Consider the following 15397-nt stretch of genomic DNA (forward strand, 5'->3'; position numbering starts at 1 on the left):
GCCGCGGCCGGGCTACCCGCCCTCCCCCGGTGCTCTGGCCCATTGGGGAGAGCGGAGCCCCGGCCGGGCTCTCCGCCCTCCTCCCAGCGCTCCAGCCGGTCGAGGAGAGCGGGGCCCCGGCCGGGCTCTCTGCCCTCCTTCCAGCGCTCCAGCCGGTCGGGGAGAGCGGAGCCCCGGCCGGGCTCTCCGCCCTCCTCCCGGCGCTCTGGCCAGTCGGGGAGAGCAGGGCCGCCCTCCCCCGGCACTCTGGCCGGACGGGGAGAGCGGGCCCGCGGCTGGGCTCGCCGCCCTCCTCCCGGCACTCCGGCCGGTCGGGGAGAGCGGGGCCGCGGCGGGACGCTTTTTTGCCTGGGGCGGCAAAAAAGGCAGAGCCGGCCCTGCAGGTGATGTTAGGGTTTCCATGTTCCGTGACCGTCAAAAGGATCTTGTCCCATTCTTCTTCATGGAAGGTGATCTTGTAGCCTGCAACAACATCGATGGTGTGATGGCAGCCCTCAACATCGTTCACAATCCAGATGAGTGGAGACTGTTCATTGATTCATCGAAGATGAGTCTTATAGCTGTTTTACTGCATAATAGCAATGTTTTGCCATCAATTCCAGTTGGTCATGCAGTCCATATGAAGAAAACCTATGACAACATGAAACAACTTTTGAGGTGCATAAACTATGACCAACATCAGTGGCAGCTTTGTGGCGATTTGAAGGTTGTTGCTCTCTTGCTTGGTCTGCAGACTGGATACACAAAGTACTGCTGTTTTCTCTGCGAATGGGATAGTCGTGCAAGAGATTCCCACTACATCAAGAAAGATTGGCCACTCCGACAGTCATTGGAGCCTGGGAGGAAAAGTGTTCAGCATCCACCACTTGTTGAATCAAGATCAAGATTTTGTTACCACCTTTACACATCAAGCTGGGTCTGATGAAGAACTTTGTCAAGGCCATTGACAAAACACAAGCAGCTTTCAAGTACCTCCGTGGAAAATTTCCAAGGTTAAGTGAAGCTAAGATAAAGGAAGGTGTCTTTGTTGGTCCTCAGATTCGTGAACTTCTTCGAGATGATGCATTTGACCATGCACTGTGTGGCAAGGAAAAGACGGCATGGAAAGCCTTCCAGTTAGTGGCAATAAATTTTCTCGGAAACAACAAGGCAGACAACTACAGGTTGTTGGTGGAAAACCTCCTCAAGGCATACAAAAGCCTTGGTTGCAACATGTCACTAAAGATACATTTTTTGCACTCTCATCTAGATTTTTTTCCACCGAACTGCGGAGCAGTGAGCGACGAGCACGGAGAGCGATTTCACCAGGACATTGCAACAATGGAGAAATGCTATCAGGGCAAATGGAGCCCATCAATGCTTGCAGACTATTGCTGGACAGTGACAAGAGATGCTCCATTTAATGAATACAAGAGACAAGCCAAGAAGCACCGAGTAGACACTGAATAGGACTAAACTATGTACATAACAGTTTTTTGCCTTTTGTTTCATAATAAATTTTATTTATATAACCCTTTTGCTGATTTTTAAAGTGTTACATAAACAGGACAGGTGAAATATTATCATGTAAAGCAACCATAAACACATGAAAAGACCTAAGTTTACAATTTATGATTAAAACTCTACTATCTACACAATATACATAGACATAAAATGTAAAAACTTAAATATCTTAGAAACAGTAGCCAATCAGTTGTTTTAATTGTCATATTTGAATTCAGCACATCAAAATACATAATAAATAGCACATTTTATCTGTGAAGCAGATGACTTCTCAAAAATTGTAGACCAGTTTAATCTCCCTCTTACCTTGTTTTTAGATCAAAGTGTATTCTGTTACTATTGTAACATTCTCATATTATTTTAAAGTGCCATACTATTTCAAGTTGTGTAATATAATGCACTACTGCTACTGATGTCATGAAATAATGTAAAAAATAATAAAATAGAAAAGGAAACTTAATTTTGAAACACTTCAAACACGTCTAAACTTCTCTCAAACTTTTTTCTCCAGTATTTCTGTTTTTCAGGATTTTTTTAAAAACATCTATTTGTTCCATTTGAAACAAAAACTAAATTCAAAATGTTAAAATTTCCCATGAGGCAGAAACTCTGAGTTGTTACCAGCTCTAATTATAAGGTTGTCCTGATACATTTCCTCTATCCCCACCACCTCACCACTCCTTTGTTCTGATATTTTTTTCTTTTGCTCCTATTTTTACAATACCTTTCATGTTTCCCCATCTTGTGTCTCTATGCTTCCCCGAGGCATTTACATTCAATCCTTTAATAAATCAAATTATTTCTCTGATGCAACCGCAAACCACTGTTTTCTTGCATGTCAGTGCAGCAGCATCGTGTAGAGCCTGAACATGACAATTAACATGGACCACCTCTAAAGCTATGCTGAAATATCAAGTTTTCTCCTTTTCTTGTTCTGTTCCTATTTATCAGATCACATTTTTCTGTGTCTCTTGCGGTGGCTCCAGCTCTGTCAATGTGTTTTCTATGATGTACCAAGAGGCTCAATACTTAGTCTTCTACAACTTTCTGTCTTTTTGCAGTTGGTCTTCTAATCCCTTGTTACATGCTACACAAAAATATTAAAAAGGACCTTTATAACCACTCTTTCTGTCTTCTTTGAACAAGATAAATATATCAGAGAAAGGAGAATGCCCTTTTTATCAAAGAGAAATACTTAAGTACAGTTTCACCTCCTCTCCCTTCCTCTTTTGGGACAGCATGGAGAAAAAACAAACAAATGAAAACAACCTTCCTAAAAGGCATAAATGATAGATGTTCTTTTGGACAAGTTGATGCTATCGTGTACATAGTGCATATATACACTGATAGGAGTAATAAAATGCATAGATAGCTACATTTCTATCATGTTCTCTACTGAAAAGTCAGAACTGATAATACATAACTACTAGAAAATGTTGACAAATATTTTGTAATTATTTTAACAAAATATTTTCTGAAATTTATCAAAATTATACTATTTCCTGAAAGATTAGAGCTCCTGGCTAATTTTTCTGACAGCACATAAATAGGTTGAGATCATCACTTGCATGTTACAAAGTGGGCTTGACAGGAACTGAAAAATAGACTGGATGAAGAATTGCTTCCTTTCAAGTCATCTTTGAAAACAGGGCCTTAAACTACTTATTTCTAAAGTGGATTTAGTCCATAAAAACAATTTCCTGTAGAGTTTCTTTCACAGTTCACTAAATAGTTGTTCAAAACTTCTCAAACCATGTTTAAGATTTGTACAAATGACAACGTGGAAATAACGGAAAAATGAAACATTAGTCCGACTCTTGTCTTGACATAACTTGCTGAGGAATATCAATCTTCCATGCTACCAGAATGCAATCTACTTTAGAGCTGTGAGAGCCTGAAAGAACTTGTTTGGTATCTGATACTTGGGAGGAAAAAAGATAGTCTAGTAAAAGCTTTTTTTTATAAAAAAAATCATCTGCTACTATATTTTTAAGATGACCCTTTTTCTGGGAATATTTCAGGGGTGTGGAAAGCAGGACCAAAGCGGCGAAGAAAAGAAAAGAAAAAAGAAAGCCGCGATCGCAATTGCGATCGGCGGCACTCTGGCGGCAGCTCCACCGCGCTGCTTTCTTCTTCGGCAGGAATTCGGCGGCAGGTGCTTCCCTCTGAGAGAGACCCGCCGCGGAATTGCCACCGAACAGCCCGATGTGCCGCCAGTGGCGTAGCCAAGTTCTAAGAGCAGGGGGAGGAAACATAAAAAAGGCACCCCCCCGTTGGCTGGCTCCTCTGGCCGCGCCGCGACCCCCCTGCCCTCATGGGGTCCACTCTGCGCTGGCCTCCCCTCCGTACTGCTACGGTGCCGAGCACCCCACTTGCCGGGCCTCCCAGGCGGGGGGGTGAGTTGACACCCGCATGTGCCCCGGGCCGAGCCGAGCCGCGGTGGGGTCTGTGTCCCTTTAAGAGCTGGGCTGGGCTGAGCCAAGCTGGCAGGGGGTGGCTCCGCCCCTTGCTGCAGGCTGATGCCGGAGCCTGGGCTGAGAGCCAGGCTCGTCTCCTGCACCAGCTCTGGGCAGGGCTTTGCTGCAGCTCCCCCAGTCCCCCCGGGCCGGGCCGGGCCGCCCCACGGTAGGGGCGGGTTGCATGAGGCAGGGCAGGACCCGGTGGGGCCGAGGGCTGAACAGGCCCGGCAGGGCTGTGCGGGGGCTGCTGGAGGGGGAAGCTGGGGAAGGCGTGGCATGGCCTCAACCCCCTGGGGCTGTCTGCCCCGCGGAGGAGTCAGAGGGGTGCAAGCCGCAGCAGGACCCCAGCGCCCTGGGGGAGGGGATCTGGGGCAGGGCTGGCTCCAGGCACCAGCTTGGCAAGCAGGTGCTTGGGGCGGCCACTCCGGAGAGGGGCAGCAGGTCCAGCTATTCGGCTGCAATTCGGCGGACTCCTGCTCGGAGCGAAGGACCTCCCGCCGAATTGCCGCCACAGATCGCGATCGCGGCTTTTTTTTTTTTTTTGGCTGCTTGGGGCGGCCAAAACCCTGGAGCCGGCCCTGATCTGGGGCCAGCCCGGGGAGGCAGGAGCAGCCCCGGGGGTGCTGGGTGCATGCAGGGCAGAGCCCCGGGAGAGCCCCAGCCCTGCGGTGGGCAGCAGCAGCCAGGAAGGAGAGGCGCGATGGCTTTGCAAACGCAGCACCAGAGCGGGCCGGCCCGCTGCCCACGTTACCTCCAACCGCTCGGCCTCGGAGCCCAGCTCAGGAGGTTTCACCTGCAGCTGGGAGACCAAACACTGCTGCAGAAGAGCCCATGCGCGGGGCGACGCACTGGAGGCGACCATGCCCAGTAGCGCCAGCGGGCGGGCAGACTGGGGAGCCCGGGCTAGGCCACACAAAGGCAGGCACCGCCCCCCAGCAGCACACGGAGCCGGAGCTGACCCAGGAATTGCTAGCGCCGCCGCTTTCCGCTTCCTGTGCCCGGCGCCGCCCCGCCCCACCGCAGGGACCAGCCCCTGCTCCCCGCTCCTTGTTTGCAGGAGTAGAGCGCCGGCTAGCAGGCCAAGCTTCAGAGCGGAGCGTGGGCCCCGCCCGCTGGCGCCATGGTAACCCCTAACTAAGGTGTCGCTTTTGGAAAATGTGCTGAGGGGAAGCGGCTGCTTCCCCTGCACCCCACTAGCTACGCTCCTGTGTGCCGCCACTTCCCCTTGGCTGCCCCAAGCACCTGCTTGCTGGGCTGGTGCCTGGAGCCAGCCCTGGTGGAAAGCATATTGGGAGGGGCAAACACAATTCTTTTTCATCTATATCTACAATTCTTTCCAATCATCCAGTTCAGCTCGTTGTCAATATAGCATTGTTCTTTACAGTTCATGAACTTTGACATTCAACGTTTTAACTCCCAAGCAATGGGTCTTCTATGACTTCTTCTCCACCTCATGGTGCATTTCAAATTGACCAATATTTTGTTCGTATTTAATCTAATTTTCCCATTCTTAATTTCATACCATTATTACTTATATTCTCCTCTTTATTCCACTATGGTCATGATCCTACACATAGGAAAATGTATGAAATAATGGGTTAAATAATGAAGTTGTGAATACATTTCTTATCAAATACACAACTTTCCTCTATGCTATATAACGCACTATATGAATTTTGGGACTGCTGCTGGGTATCTGTGTAATTTTTTGTCAATGCCAAAAATTACACAAATTTTAGTGTGAATGATTAATTTCATGAATACTTGTACTGGAAGTTTGTTGTTCATCATTTGTCATTCTTCCGTTTTAAAAGGCTATCACACAATCAGAGAGCAAACACAATACCATGTGACTCACATGACCTTTTGAGGGCAACCAATTGTAAACTGTGAAAAAGAACAGTTTGTGAACAACCTGTAAATAAAAACTTGTTTGTCCAAAGTATAAGGTGAATACTTATGTAGGCCTGTCAGGGGTTCTGCTTCTGCACCCAGTAACATCACATAACGGCAACAGTCTGCAGCCAGTGGTGAGAGTCTGCAGGGTCAACAGTAGGGGAACCCGGACAGTCCCTACTCTATCATGTTCCCATTCATGGCCCTGTGATTGGCAGATCAGATATGCAGACTAGAGCAGATGTCCTCAAGCCTGCTCCCTGGATCACTTCTTACCATATCCCCATCTGCTCCAAAGTCACAGCAGAGTCTGCTTATAGCCTCAGCAAGCGGGGGTCTCCCTGCAGTGTTCCAGAGTTTCTTTTCCATCAGTCAAGACTCACCATTCCTGGTCTCCCTGGGGCCTTCTGTGGCTCGGCAGTGGGGTCTGGTCCAGGTGGTGTGGATCTCCTTCAGCTTCTCTGCAGGAGCTAATAGAATAGGACTACTTCCTTCCTCTGTCCATCCTGGCTAATCTGGGCTGGTCCCTTTTTTTCTTCCATTGTGAGCTGGTGCAGCTAGGCAGGGCCTTATGGGCCCAGAGTTGCTTATTGAGCCCCCCCGAGTCGGGAGCTTATACACCCCATCACAAAGCCCCAGGAAGCCTATTGTTAAAAAAGCTCTCTGGCTTCTACAGTGTGGGGAAAGGGAAAGCTGAAAGAGCTCCTAGCTGTGAGCATGTTTTATTTCAATATTTGAGACTAAGTTGAAGCTAATGAACTGTTGTATTAGCAGGAGTTTCTTTATGTTCTTTTCTTTGGAATGGAGAGAGTATGTTATAAAACTGAATATATGTGGAGAAGTATATGAGTGTATGAATTTATGAAAGACATATACTATGGAAAAAGTTGGACACCATCACTTAATACTCACTGGGCTCAAAGTACTTAGTTGAACCCAAGCTGGAAAAGGATGGGAATAAAGAATTCCATTTCTGGGTCTTATTTTTCTCTGTGATAGAGATTCTCACCCTGTGTCTCAAACCCCTTTGGGGAATCAATTCCAATATGTTAGGTGGACCAGGGAAAATGTAGTCAGGTAGTGTCAATGGTAGGGGTGGCCTGGGCAGAGCTGCTATCAGTTGACCAGAATAGATTACAGAAAACACCTAGTGCAAATTAAGAGGATGGGTTGTAGATCACTGATGATGCGTTGGAGAGGTTTAAGCTGAGGACTGTAGGTGATGGCCAGTGGAGTTCTGTTGGTTTCTTTTTTGGGCCTGTCTTGTAGCAGGAGGCTTCTGGGTACACGTCTGGCTCTGTTGATTTGTTTCAACAGAACTCCACTGGCCATCACCTACAGTCCTCAGCTTAAACCTCTCCAACGCATCATCAGTGATCTACAACCCATCCTGGACAATGATCCCTCACTTTCACAGACATTGGGAGTCAGGCCAGTCCTCGCCCACAGACAACCCGCCAAACTTAAGCATATTCTCACCAGCAACCACGCACCGCACCATAACAACTCTAACTCAGGAACCAACCCATGCAACAAACCTTGATGCCAACTCTGCCCACATATCTACACCAGCAACACCATCACAGGACCTAACCAGATCAGCTACAACATCACCGGCTCATTCACCTGCACGTCCACCAATGTTATATATGCCATCATGTGCCAGCAATGCCCCTCTGCTATGTACATTGGCCAAACTGGACAGTCACTACGCAAGAGGATAAATGGACACAAGTCAGATATCAGAAATGGCAATATACAAAAACCTGTAGGAGAACACTTCAACCTCCCTGGCCACACAATAGCAGATGTAAAGGTAGCCATCTTACAGCAAAAAAACTTCAGGACCAGACTCCAAAGAGAAACTGCTGAGCTCCAGTTCATTTGCAAATTTGACACCATCAGATCAGGATTAAACAAAGAGTGTGAATGGCTATCCAACTACAGAAGCAGTTTCTCCTTCCTTGGTGTTCACACCTCAACTGCTAGCAGAGCACCTCACCCTCCCTGACTGAACTAACCTCGTTATCTCCATACTGATTTATACCTGCCTCTGGAGATTTCCATTACTTGCATCTGAAGAAGTGAGGTTCTTACCCACGAAAGCTTATGCTCCCAATACTTCTGTTAGTCTTAAAGGTGCCACAGGACCCTCTGTTGCTTTTTAAAGGATTTTATGTGTAACAAATAATTTGACCAAGTCTAGGTACAATTATTCAAATATTTATAAAGTATAACTGCATTCCCCTCCCCATTATTTATATATTTTGCCAGGTTATTAATTTTTGACTCTCTTTAATTTTTAGTCATATGCACAGTGGGTCAAACAACAGAAAGAAGTATATGTTGGCTATATTATGGAGACACTGTTATAAATCCATCATCAAGCTTAAGCTAAGATTCACACTTAAAGCAGGGAGTTAACCCTATTTGATATGTATGAATTACATAGTGCTTCCTATTCAGACTTAAAGGACTTACTCTTTGAGTGCAGAATTAATTTTCTGAGGATTTACAAGTACAATAAATTTAATTGACTTATTAGTTACAATTAATTTAGAAGGGATCTTTGAAAAAAATGTAATGCTTATCATTTTTTTTTTTTGACATGAATGATGTTAACTATGGAATAACACCAACTATTCAAACTGTTCATATTATTCAAACTCTGAAATCTCAATAACAGGCTGCACTAAAAAAATTGAAGAAATTATTTTGTAATTAAGATAAGCTATTAACAATTGTATCTAATTGTTCTAGTTTTCATACTCAGATTTGAGTTTAATTCTAGTGTTTGGTATCTTAGAAATCAGGTCTCAGACTGTAAGCTTCTTGGAAGTGGGGCCTACCTTTTCAAACTATCTCCAAAGCACTGCATAATACAGGGATCGGCAAACTTTGGCATGCGGCTTGCCAGGGTAAGCACCCTGGCGGGCCAGGCCGGTTTGTTTACTTGCTGCGTCCGCAGGTTTGGCCGATCGCGGCTCCCACTGGCCGCGGTTAGCCGCTCCAGGCCAATGGGGGCGGCGGGAAGTGGCATGGATGCGGGATGTGCTGGCTGCCGCTTTCCGCCGCCCCCACTGGCCTGGAGCGGCGAACCACGGCCAGTGGGAGCTGCGATCGGCTGAACCCGTGGACATGTCAGACAACAAACCGGCCCGGCCCACCAGGGGGCTTACCAAAGGTGCCAAAGGTTGTCCATCCCTGGCATAATATGTAATAAAAGAACTGATTTAACTGTTTGCTATCAAAATTAGGAAGATATTATTCATACAGGTGACTTCCACCATTTTGCTTTCTCTTTCCTCATAGGAACAAAAGGGAACATCTCAGAAGAGCCTAATTCTGCATATAAAATTAAGGCAAGATAGAAATACTTCATACTTGTATTGAACGTCCCATTTTTCTCCTCTGAGGTTTCTCCATCCAGCAACATGCTTAACACAGATTTCTTGAGAACAAAAAGTTTTAGGACTTTATAACTCATTTTAAAGATTATATGTTTCAAGATAACTCAATCAACCACCACCTTTCCTTAGTGACTGGCATAGTGCAATTCTATTGAATGAAATGAGTCAGCAGCATCAGGGGGACTGTACACATGTGTTAGGAGTAAAACAGGGTGAATATTTTTGGACTAATCATTGATTTTGCTAAAAAACTGCAGGTTCAATCAACCTGAAACTCTTTGTGAATTTGACCTGATTATTTTCATCTGGGAAACAGTTTTTACAAGGCCAGTTTAAGAAAAATCTTGTGTGTTTGTGCATATCCATGTTGCTCCCCCCTCCCTCCCCTAACCTTTAGCCCAGTGTTTATAATGCCAAGCTCTCTTAGGGTGTATCTACACTACAATGTGAGCCCAGAGTTAGTAGAACTCGACTTAGCAGACCCTAGGTTTGTTAACCTGGGGCTTGAGTGTCTGCACTCATTTGTAACCTCAGGTTAGGAATTGTTCAAGCCTGGGTCTAAATCTGGGGCTCCAGCAGCTACATTGCATTATGTAGGCTATGTCAAACCACCCGTATCCCAGACTTCTTAGCACCCCACCAAAATGTTGTCACTCTAGCCCTTTGTTGTGGTGCAGTGTGGAAAAACTGGACTGTTCACCAAGCTTTACAGACCAAAGGCCAAACAAAGGCAGCCTGTGGGACTGTGCATAGTCGCCGACTCTGTGTGTGCTCTGGTGCTGGAGCTCCGCACCCACCAACAGCCAAGCTCCCCCCTCCTTGCCTCCTTCTCCCCCGCCAAGCGCACTGCATCCCCACTCCTCCTCCTCCCACCCAGCGCTTCCCACCCCACTCCCCGCCTAACAGCTGTTTGACGACGCTTAGGACTTTCCGGGAGGGAGGGGGAGGAGCGGGGATGTGGCGTGCTCAGGGGAGGAGGTGGAGAAAAGGCAGGGTAGGGACAGGGACTTGGGGAAAGGGGGTGAATGGGGGCAGGAAGGGGGTGGGACTGGGGTGGGAGAAGGCAGGGTGGGGCAGGGACTTTGGGGAAGGGGTGAAATGGGGGAGGGGCGAGGGTGGTGCAGAGGCGGGAAGAGGCAGGGCGGGGGGAGGGCGGTTGAGCACCCACCTGGCAGAGGGAAAGTCGGTGCCTATGGGACTGTGGAATACTTCTAGCAGATTCCCAGAGCGTGAATCCAGTGGTACTGTGTCTCTACTGCAAAGTAATAAGGCTTGAACCCTGCATCTCTGCTTGACTCAGGCTTGGACCCTCCCCGCCGTGGAGTCCTGGGACCCTGAGTTTTAGCCATGGGCTAGGGTGATTTGAGTGTACCTGGAAGGACAGATTAGGCTTTACCCTGAGTTGGAACCCTGGACTTACATTTTAGTGTAGACATACCCTTTGTCCAATTGTCTGTACAGAAATTGAGAGGAGAGGAACAATTTTAACTAACGAATATTAGAAATATCTATATATACTAATGCCATGGTTTTATGGAGGGAGGGGAGAAAGAAGGTAAGAGATTCATTTGTATAATTTCTTCGCCTCCTGGGCAGCATCATACATCCTGACCATGGAGTACTAAGCTGAGTTTCCCTAAGGTTTTGTTGGATGTAATCACAAGCAGTTCATGTGGTATATAGGGATTTATATGCATTTTGCTACTACATAAACTGATTTGGCACTAAATATCAAATGATCATGCTGTTATTCTGGCTTCTCCACATGCTCCTTTCCATTCCTGCACTGCCCTCTTCTTAAAAAGGGGTAGAAAACACAAAACTTCTTCAACAGCCGAAGTTGAAGGGTAGTCAGATAATCCCAACTATCATTTTGTAGCCAGTTCTTTGAAACTGAAACTGTACCCTATATTTTTTTCTTGAGACGTCCTTGAGATATTTCAAACTTCTGTGTGTTAAATTTAATCTGTATATGGTTTTGTGAATGATTGCCATAAATAATCACACTGATATGGCTTAGTCGTCCTTGCAAATGCAATCTTCTCAAACTTTGCAACTTCTAATAGGCCATTACTGTAATGTATTATATTTAGTATGGCTGTCTTTTGACAGCAATCATTGCCCTTAAAAGCCAACCTTTTCCCCATCCTATTAAATAGTGGTTTATCTGTATTGCTGTCATTGTAGAAGAGCAAAAGGCTTGGCACAGTAGAGTAGAAGCAACATATTTATCTATTTATTGAACATGTTTATTTTGATTTATAATTGTTCATAACCTGCCTAATATATAGGTGTCTACTCAAGACTCTAGGTGCCTTTGCTAAAAAATTTAAAATTGGTCAGTCTAAAGTAAAGCCAGCTGTAGTTATTCTGTATCCCAAACCAAAAATTACTAGGTATCTTGCTAAACACAGCTGTTTTACAATTCCTACTATTCTTCACTCAAAGGCACAAATAGAAAGTTGACTTCATTTCCTTTCCAGAGATCTTGTGTTTTTGACCATAATTTTAATCAATAACCTCACTTTAGTTTTGAGATACCTTAGGAAACACCAGCTCTGACATGTTACTATAGCATGTCAAGAGACTGCTGGATCCATACAATTGCTTTATTTATTTATTTGTTTTATTAATAAAGTCTCTAGGAAGGAAATTTTCAGTCATAGATGGCACTTAAGTGGCCATCTCTTATCAAGTTGCAATGGGTTTTAGGCACACAACTGTCAGTTGTACCTTTGAAAATCTTCCCCTAATTCATGTCCCTGCAAGGAGAGAGCTCACAGTGTAACCTGATTACTTGGGAGACTTGTTGATTAAGGACGATTTTTATTTTTTGTTAAAATAAATAAATCTTACAAGAGGGTTATACCCTTCTGCAGACCTCAGGAAGGCCATAAACAAGAGGTGAGCATTTCCCCATTGGCCTCCACATTCACAAATTCTCACACAACCCTCACTCCTTGAGGTGTTCAGGAAGGGAGCTCTGATTCTGTAGCCCTTAGGAAACCTGTCAGAAGGTTCAGAGATTAATTCAGGGGGGTGTTATTCCCTAAATGGTTAGGTGTATTTGAGACACAACCTCTCTCCTCATTCCATACTGCCAGAGCTCAGCACTTTGCTCCTTTTGTTCACCAGAGCCTGGATTTGTTAAACTTCTGGACATGTTGCAGGAGTCTTCCATTTACTTTTAAACCAGGTATTTGGAGAGAGGATAGGATGGGGGTGAGTATAGGATGGCAAAATTTATAGGTTGTATATTGGAGTTATTGGGTGGGAATTAATTATGATTGTACAAGTGCTCAGCCTTGGGTTCTAGTAATTCAGTATGCTGAGTTGACACCCCTCTTAATCCTCTGATTAGTTCACCACTCCAGCAGACCTCAGTATATACACAGGAAAAAAGGAATACCCCTTGGTCTGTCCCCTCCCCCCTCCACTCTCCAAATCCCATTCTCCCCTCCCCTGCCTGCCTTCTTATCTGCAGACTTCCTGAGGTCTGTAAAAAAGGAACTCTTTACCTCTAGATCTGTGAGGCACCTTTTCAGTGCTCTACTACAGGCAAAGAGTAAATGGGAAAAGGCATGGGAAGATGATAGGTTGGCATCTCTGCAGTGGCAGATTTAAGACAGTTTGGCGATCTTAGAGAAGTGAAGCCTTAATTCTGATTTACTGGTTTTCATAGAAACAAGGTGGGTGAGATAATATCTTTTACTGGACCAACTTCTGTTGGTGGAAAAGACAAACTTTTGAGCTTACACAGAGCTCTTCTTCAGGTCTAGAAAGGTATCTAGAGTGTCACAGCTAAATACAAGATGGGACATATTGTTATGCTTAAGGGGCTAAGATGTTAAAATGAAGTGGACAATTAACACCTCTGCAAGTCATAAAATGAAGGAAGGTTAGTACGCTATAAATTGTTGTAGTGAGCCATAATACCTTCGATGAGACCATGATTTTCAGTTTCTAGCAGAGTTATTAATTTAAGTTCCCAAGCTGTCTTTGGATAGTGTTGTGCAGGTTGCCTTTGAGGATAAGTACTGTTAGTCAGATATGGAGATCATTTTGTTGCTTTTCTAATTTTTGGGGAGCTTTTAAAAAAAAAAAACTTTTTGAGGTATAGGTGTAGCTCAAATGTTCTTGAAAGGCAATATGCACTCCAAGCACTAATATATACCTGCAACCTTAATGTCACCTTAATGAAGTTTGCTGTGTTGGATAACTGCAAAGTTAAACTTTTGTCCCTTTGGTGCAGTATGTCTGCTGAAGTTATGTAGTTGGTGCTCTGTTCCAATCTAGCAAGTCATCTTTAAGCTAGGAAAAGCTCAGTCATTTGCTTACCCTTGTCACTCTCTGAAGATATTGCTAAGACATTTTTAAATACTGTCTGTCTGGTGTACTCAAGGATCTGTACATATCACAGAGCAAATGACTTTGTCCTGATTATCTAGGTCCCAAGGAAGCCACTGACAAATTATTCTCACCTTTTTTGTGAAATTGTTCTCATATCTCTGAAAATGTAAATATACTTCTAGTGGCAATAGATAAGTGCACAGTGAGGCACAATTACAATTGCCAAAAGTCCTTCAATATGACTTCTAGGAGGCTCCGTGGTCCAGGCAATCGTCACTTACAAACCCATCTGCCTGGATAGGGGGAACAAGCATCTTTTATTCCCCACATACAAGCAAAATTGCATACCTACTGAAGATTCTGAAAGGAGATTGTTCCATGCTAGTGCTGATAGGCAGTGTGATGGTGTACCAATTTCAATATCTCCTCTGACCACCACCTTTTTTTAAAGACATAGTCCTCCCACATATCTTAATCCAGGGATCGGCAACCTTTGGCACGCGGCACGCCGGGTAAGCACCCTGGTGGGCCGGGCCAGTTTGTTTACCTGCCGCATCCACAGGTTCGGCTGATCGCGGCTCCCACTGACCGCGGTTCGCCGCTCCAGGCCAATGTGGGCGGCAGGAAGCCGCAGCCAGCACATCCCTCGGCCCGCACCTCTTCCTGCAACCCCCATTGGCCTGGGACGGCGAACTGCGGCCAGTGGGAGCCGCGATCGGTCGAACCTGCGGACGCGGCAGGTAAACAAACTGGCCCGGCCCGCCAGGGTGCTTACCCTAGTCGGCCTCATGCCAAAGGCTGCCGATCCCTGGTCTAATGTGTTGAATGATGCTTCTGGTATTCATGGGTTTTGCACTCAGGCTGGCAATGGACAGCCATCATATGCAGGAAATACTGAATTTGGGAATTACACCACGATCCCTTTTTTCCCCACTTGGTGCATGTCTGTCAGACCTACTCTGCAAGCCTTGCTAATTGAAGCAGTTATTCCAATATTCCCAAAGCATTGCTAGTTTGCTTTCAATTAACAAAGGCCGCAGCCATTATCTAATCCAAAGGAAAGTAAAACTATGATAATGTGGGAAACACTAATTTATAGTAGCATTTTTGCTTCTTTTAAGTCTCCTAGTTGTATTTTTCTTCTCCTTCATGCACTTAATTATAGATCTTATACTCTGAAGTAGCTAGACACTGTGTAAGGAAAGCAAAAATTCTTTTATCTCTTTTTGCCACAGACCTCCTGGTCAGACTCATTGCTAGAGAAGTTTCAGCTCTGTAGGAAACCTGTCATTGCTGCCCATTGACGTATTTAGGTTTCAACTTCCATAGAGAGAGCTAATAAGTATTTGCTTGTATCACATAGAGGGAGAGAAAGTAATTATGAATATATATTCAGTGATGCCCTTAACATGTAACTAAAAATGCTGTTGAGAACAGGATAGGAGTCCGAGTTTATAAAAACATCTGAGTAGCTGGCTACTTATATGTTCCCACTGCTGTACTATCAGATCCATTCCTCTAAGTCACTTATAATTGCACAGTAACCATTCATAATAAGGGGCAGATTTCTGAAGACACTAATGGGGTTTGGAGCCTAAAATCTGTGTCTTTGATAATCTCCCCTACAGTCACTAAGTGCTGCTGTTTCAGCTGGTTTACAGGGTGCCTCCAATACTAACAATTTTTACATCAAGATTAGAGGTTTTCTAAAAGATATGCTACAGGAATGATGTTGGGGAAGTTCTATGACCTGTGCTATGTAGGAGGTCAGACTAGATT

This window comes from Emys orbicularis, chromosome 1 (assembly GCF_028017835.1).
Source record: "Emys orbicularis isolate rEmyOrb1 chromosome 1, rEmyOrb1.hap1, whole genome shotgun sequence".
Taxonomy (NCBI): domain Eukaryota; kingdom Metazoa; phylum Chordata; order Testudines; family Emydidae; genus Emys; species Emys orbicularis.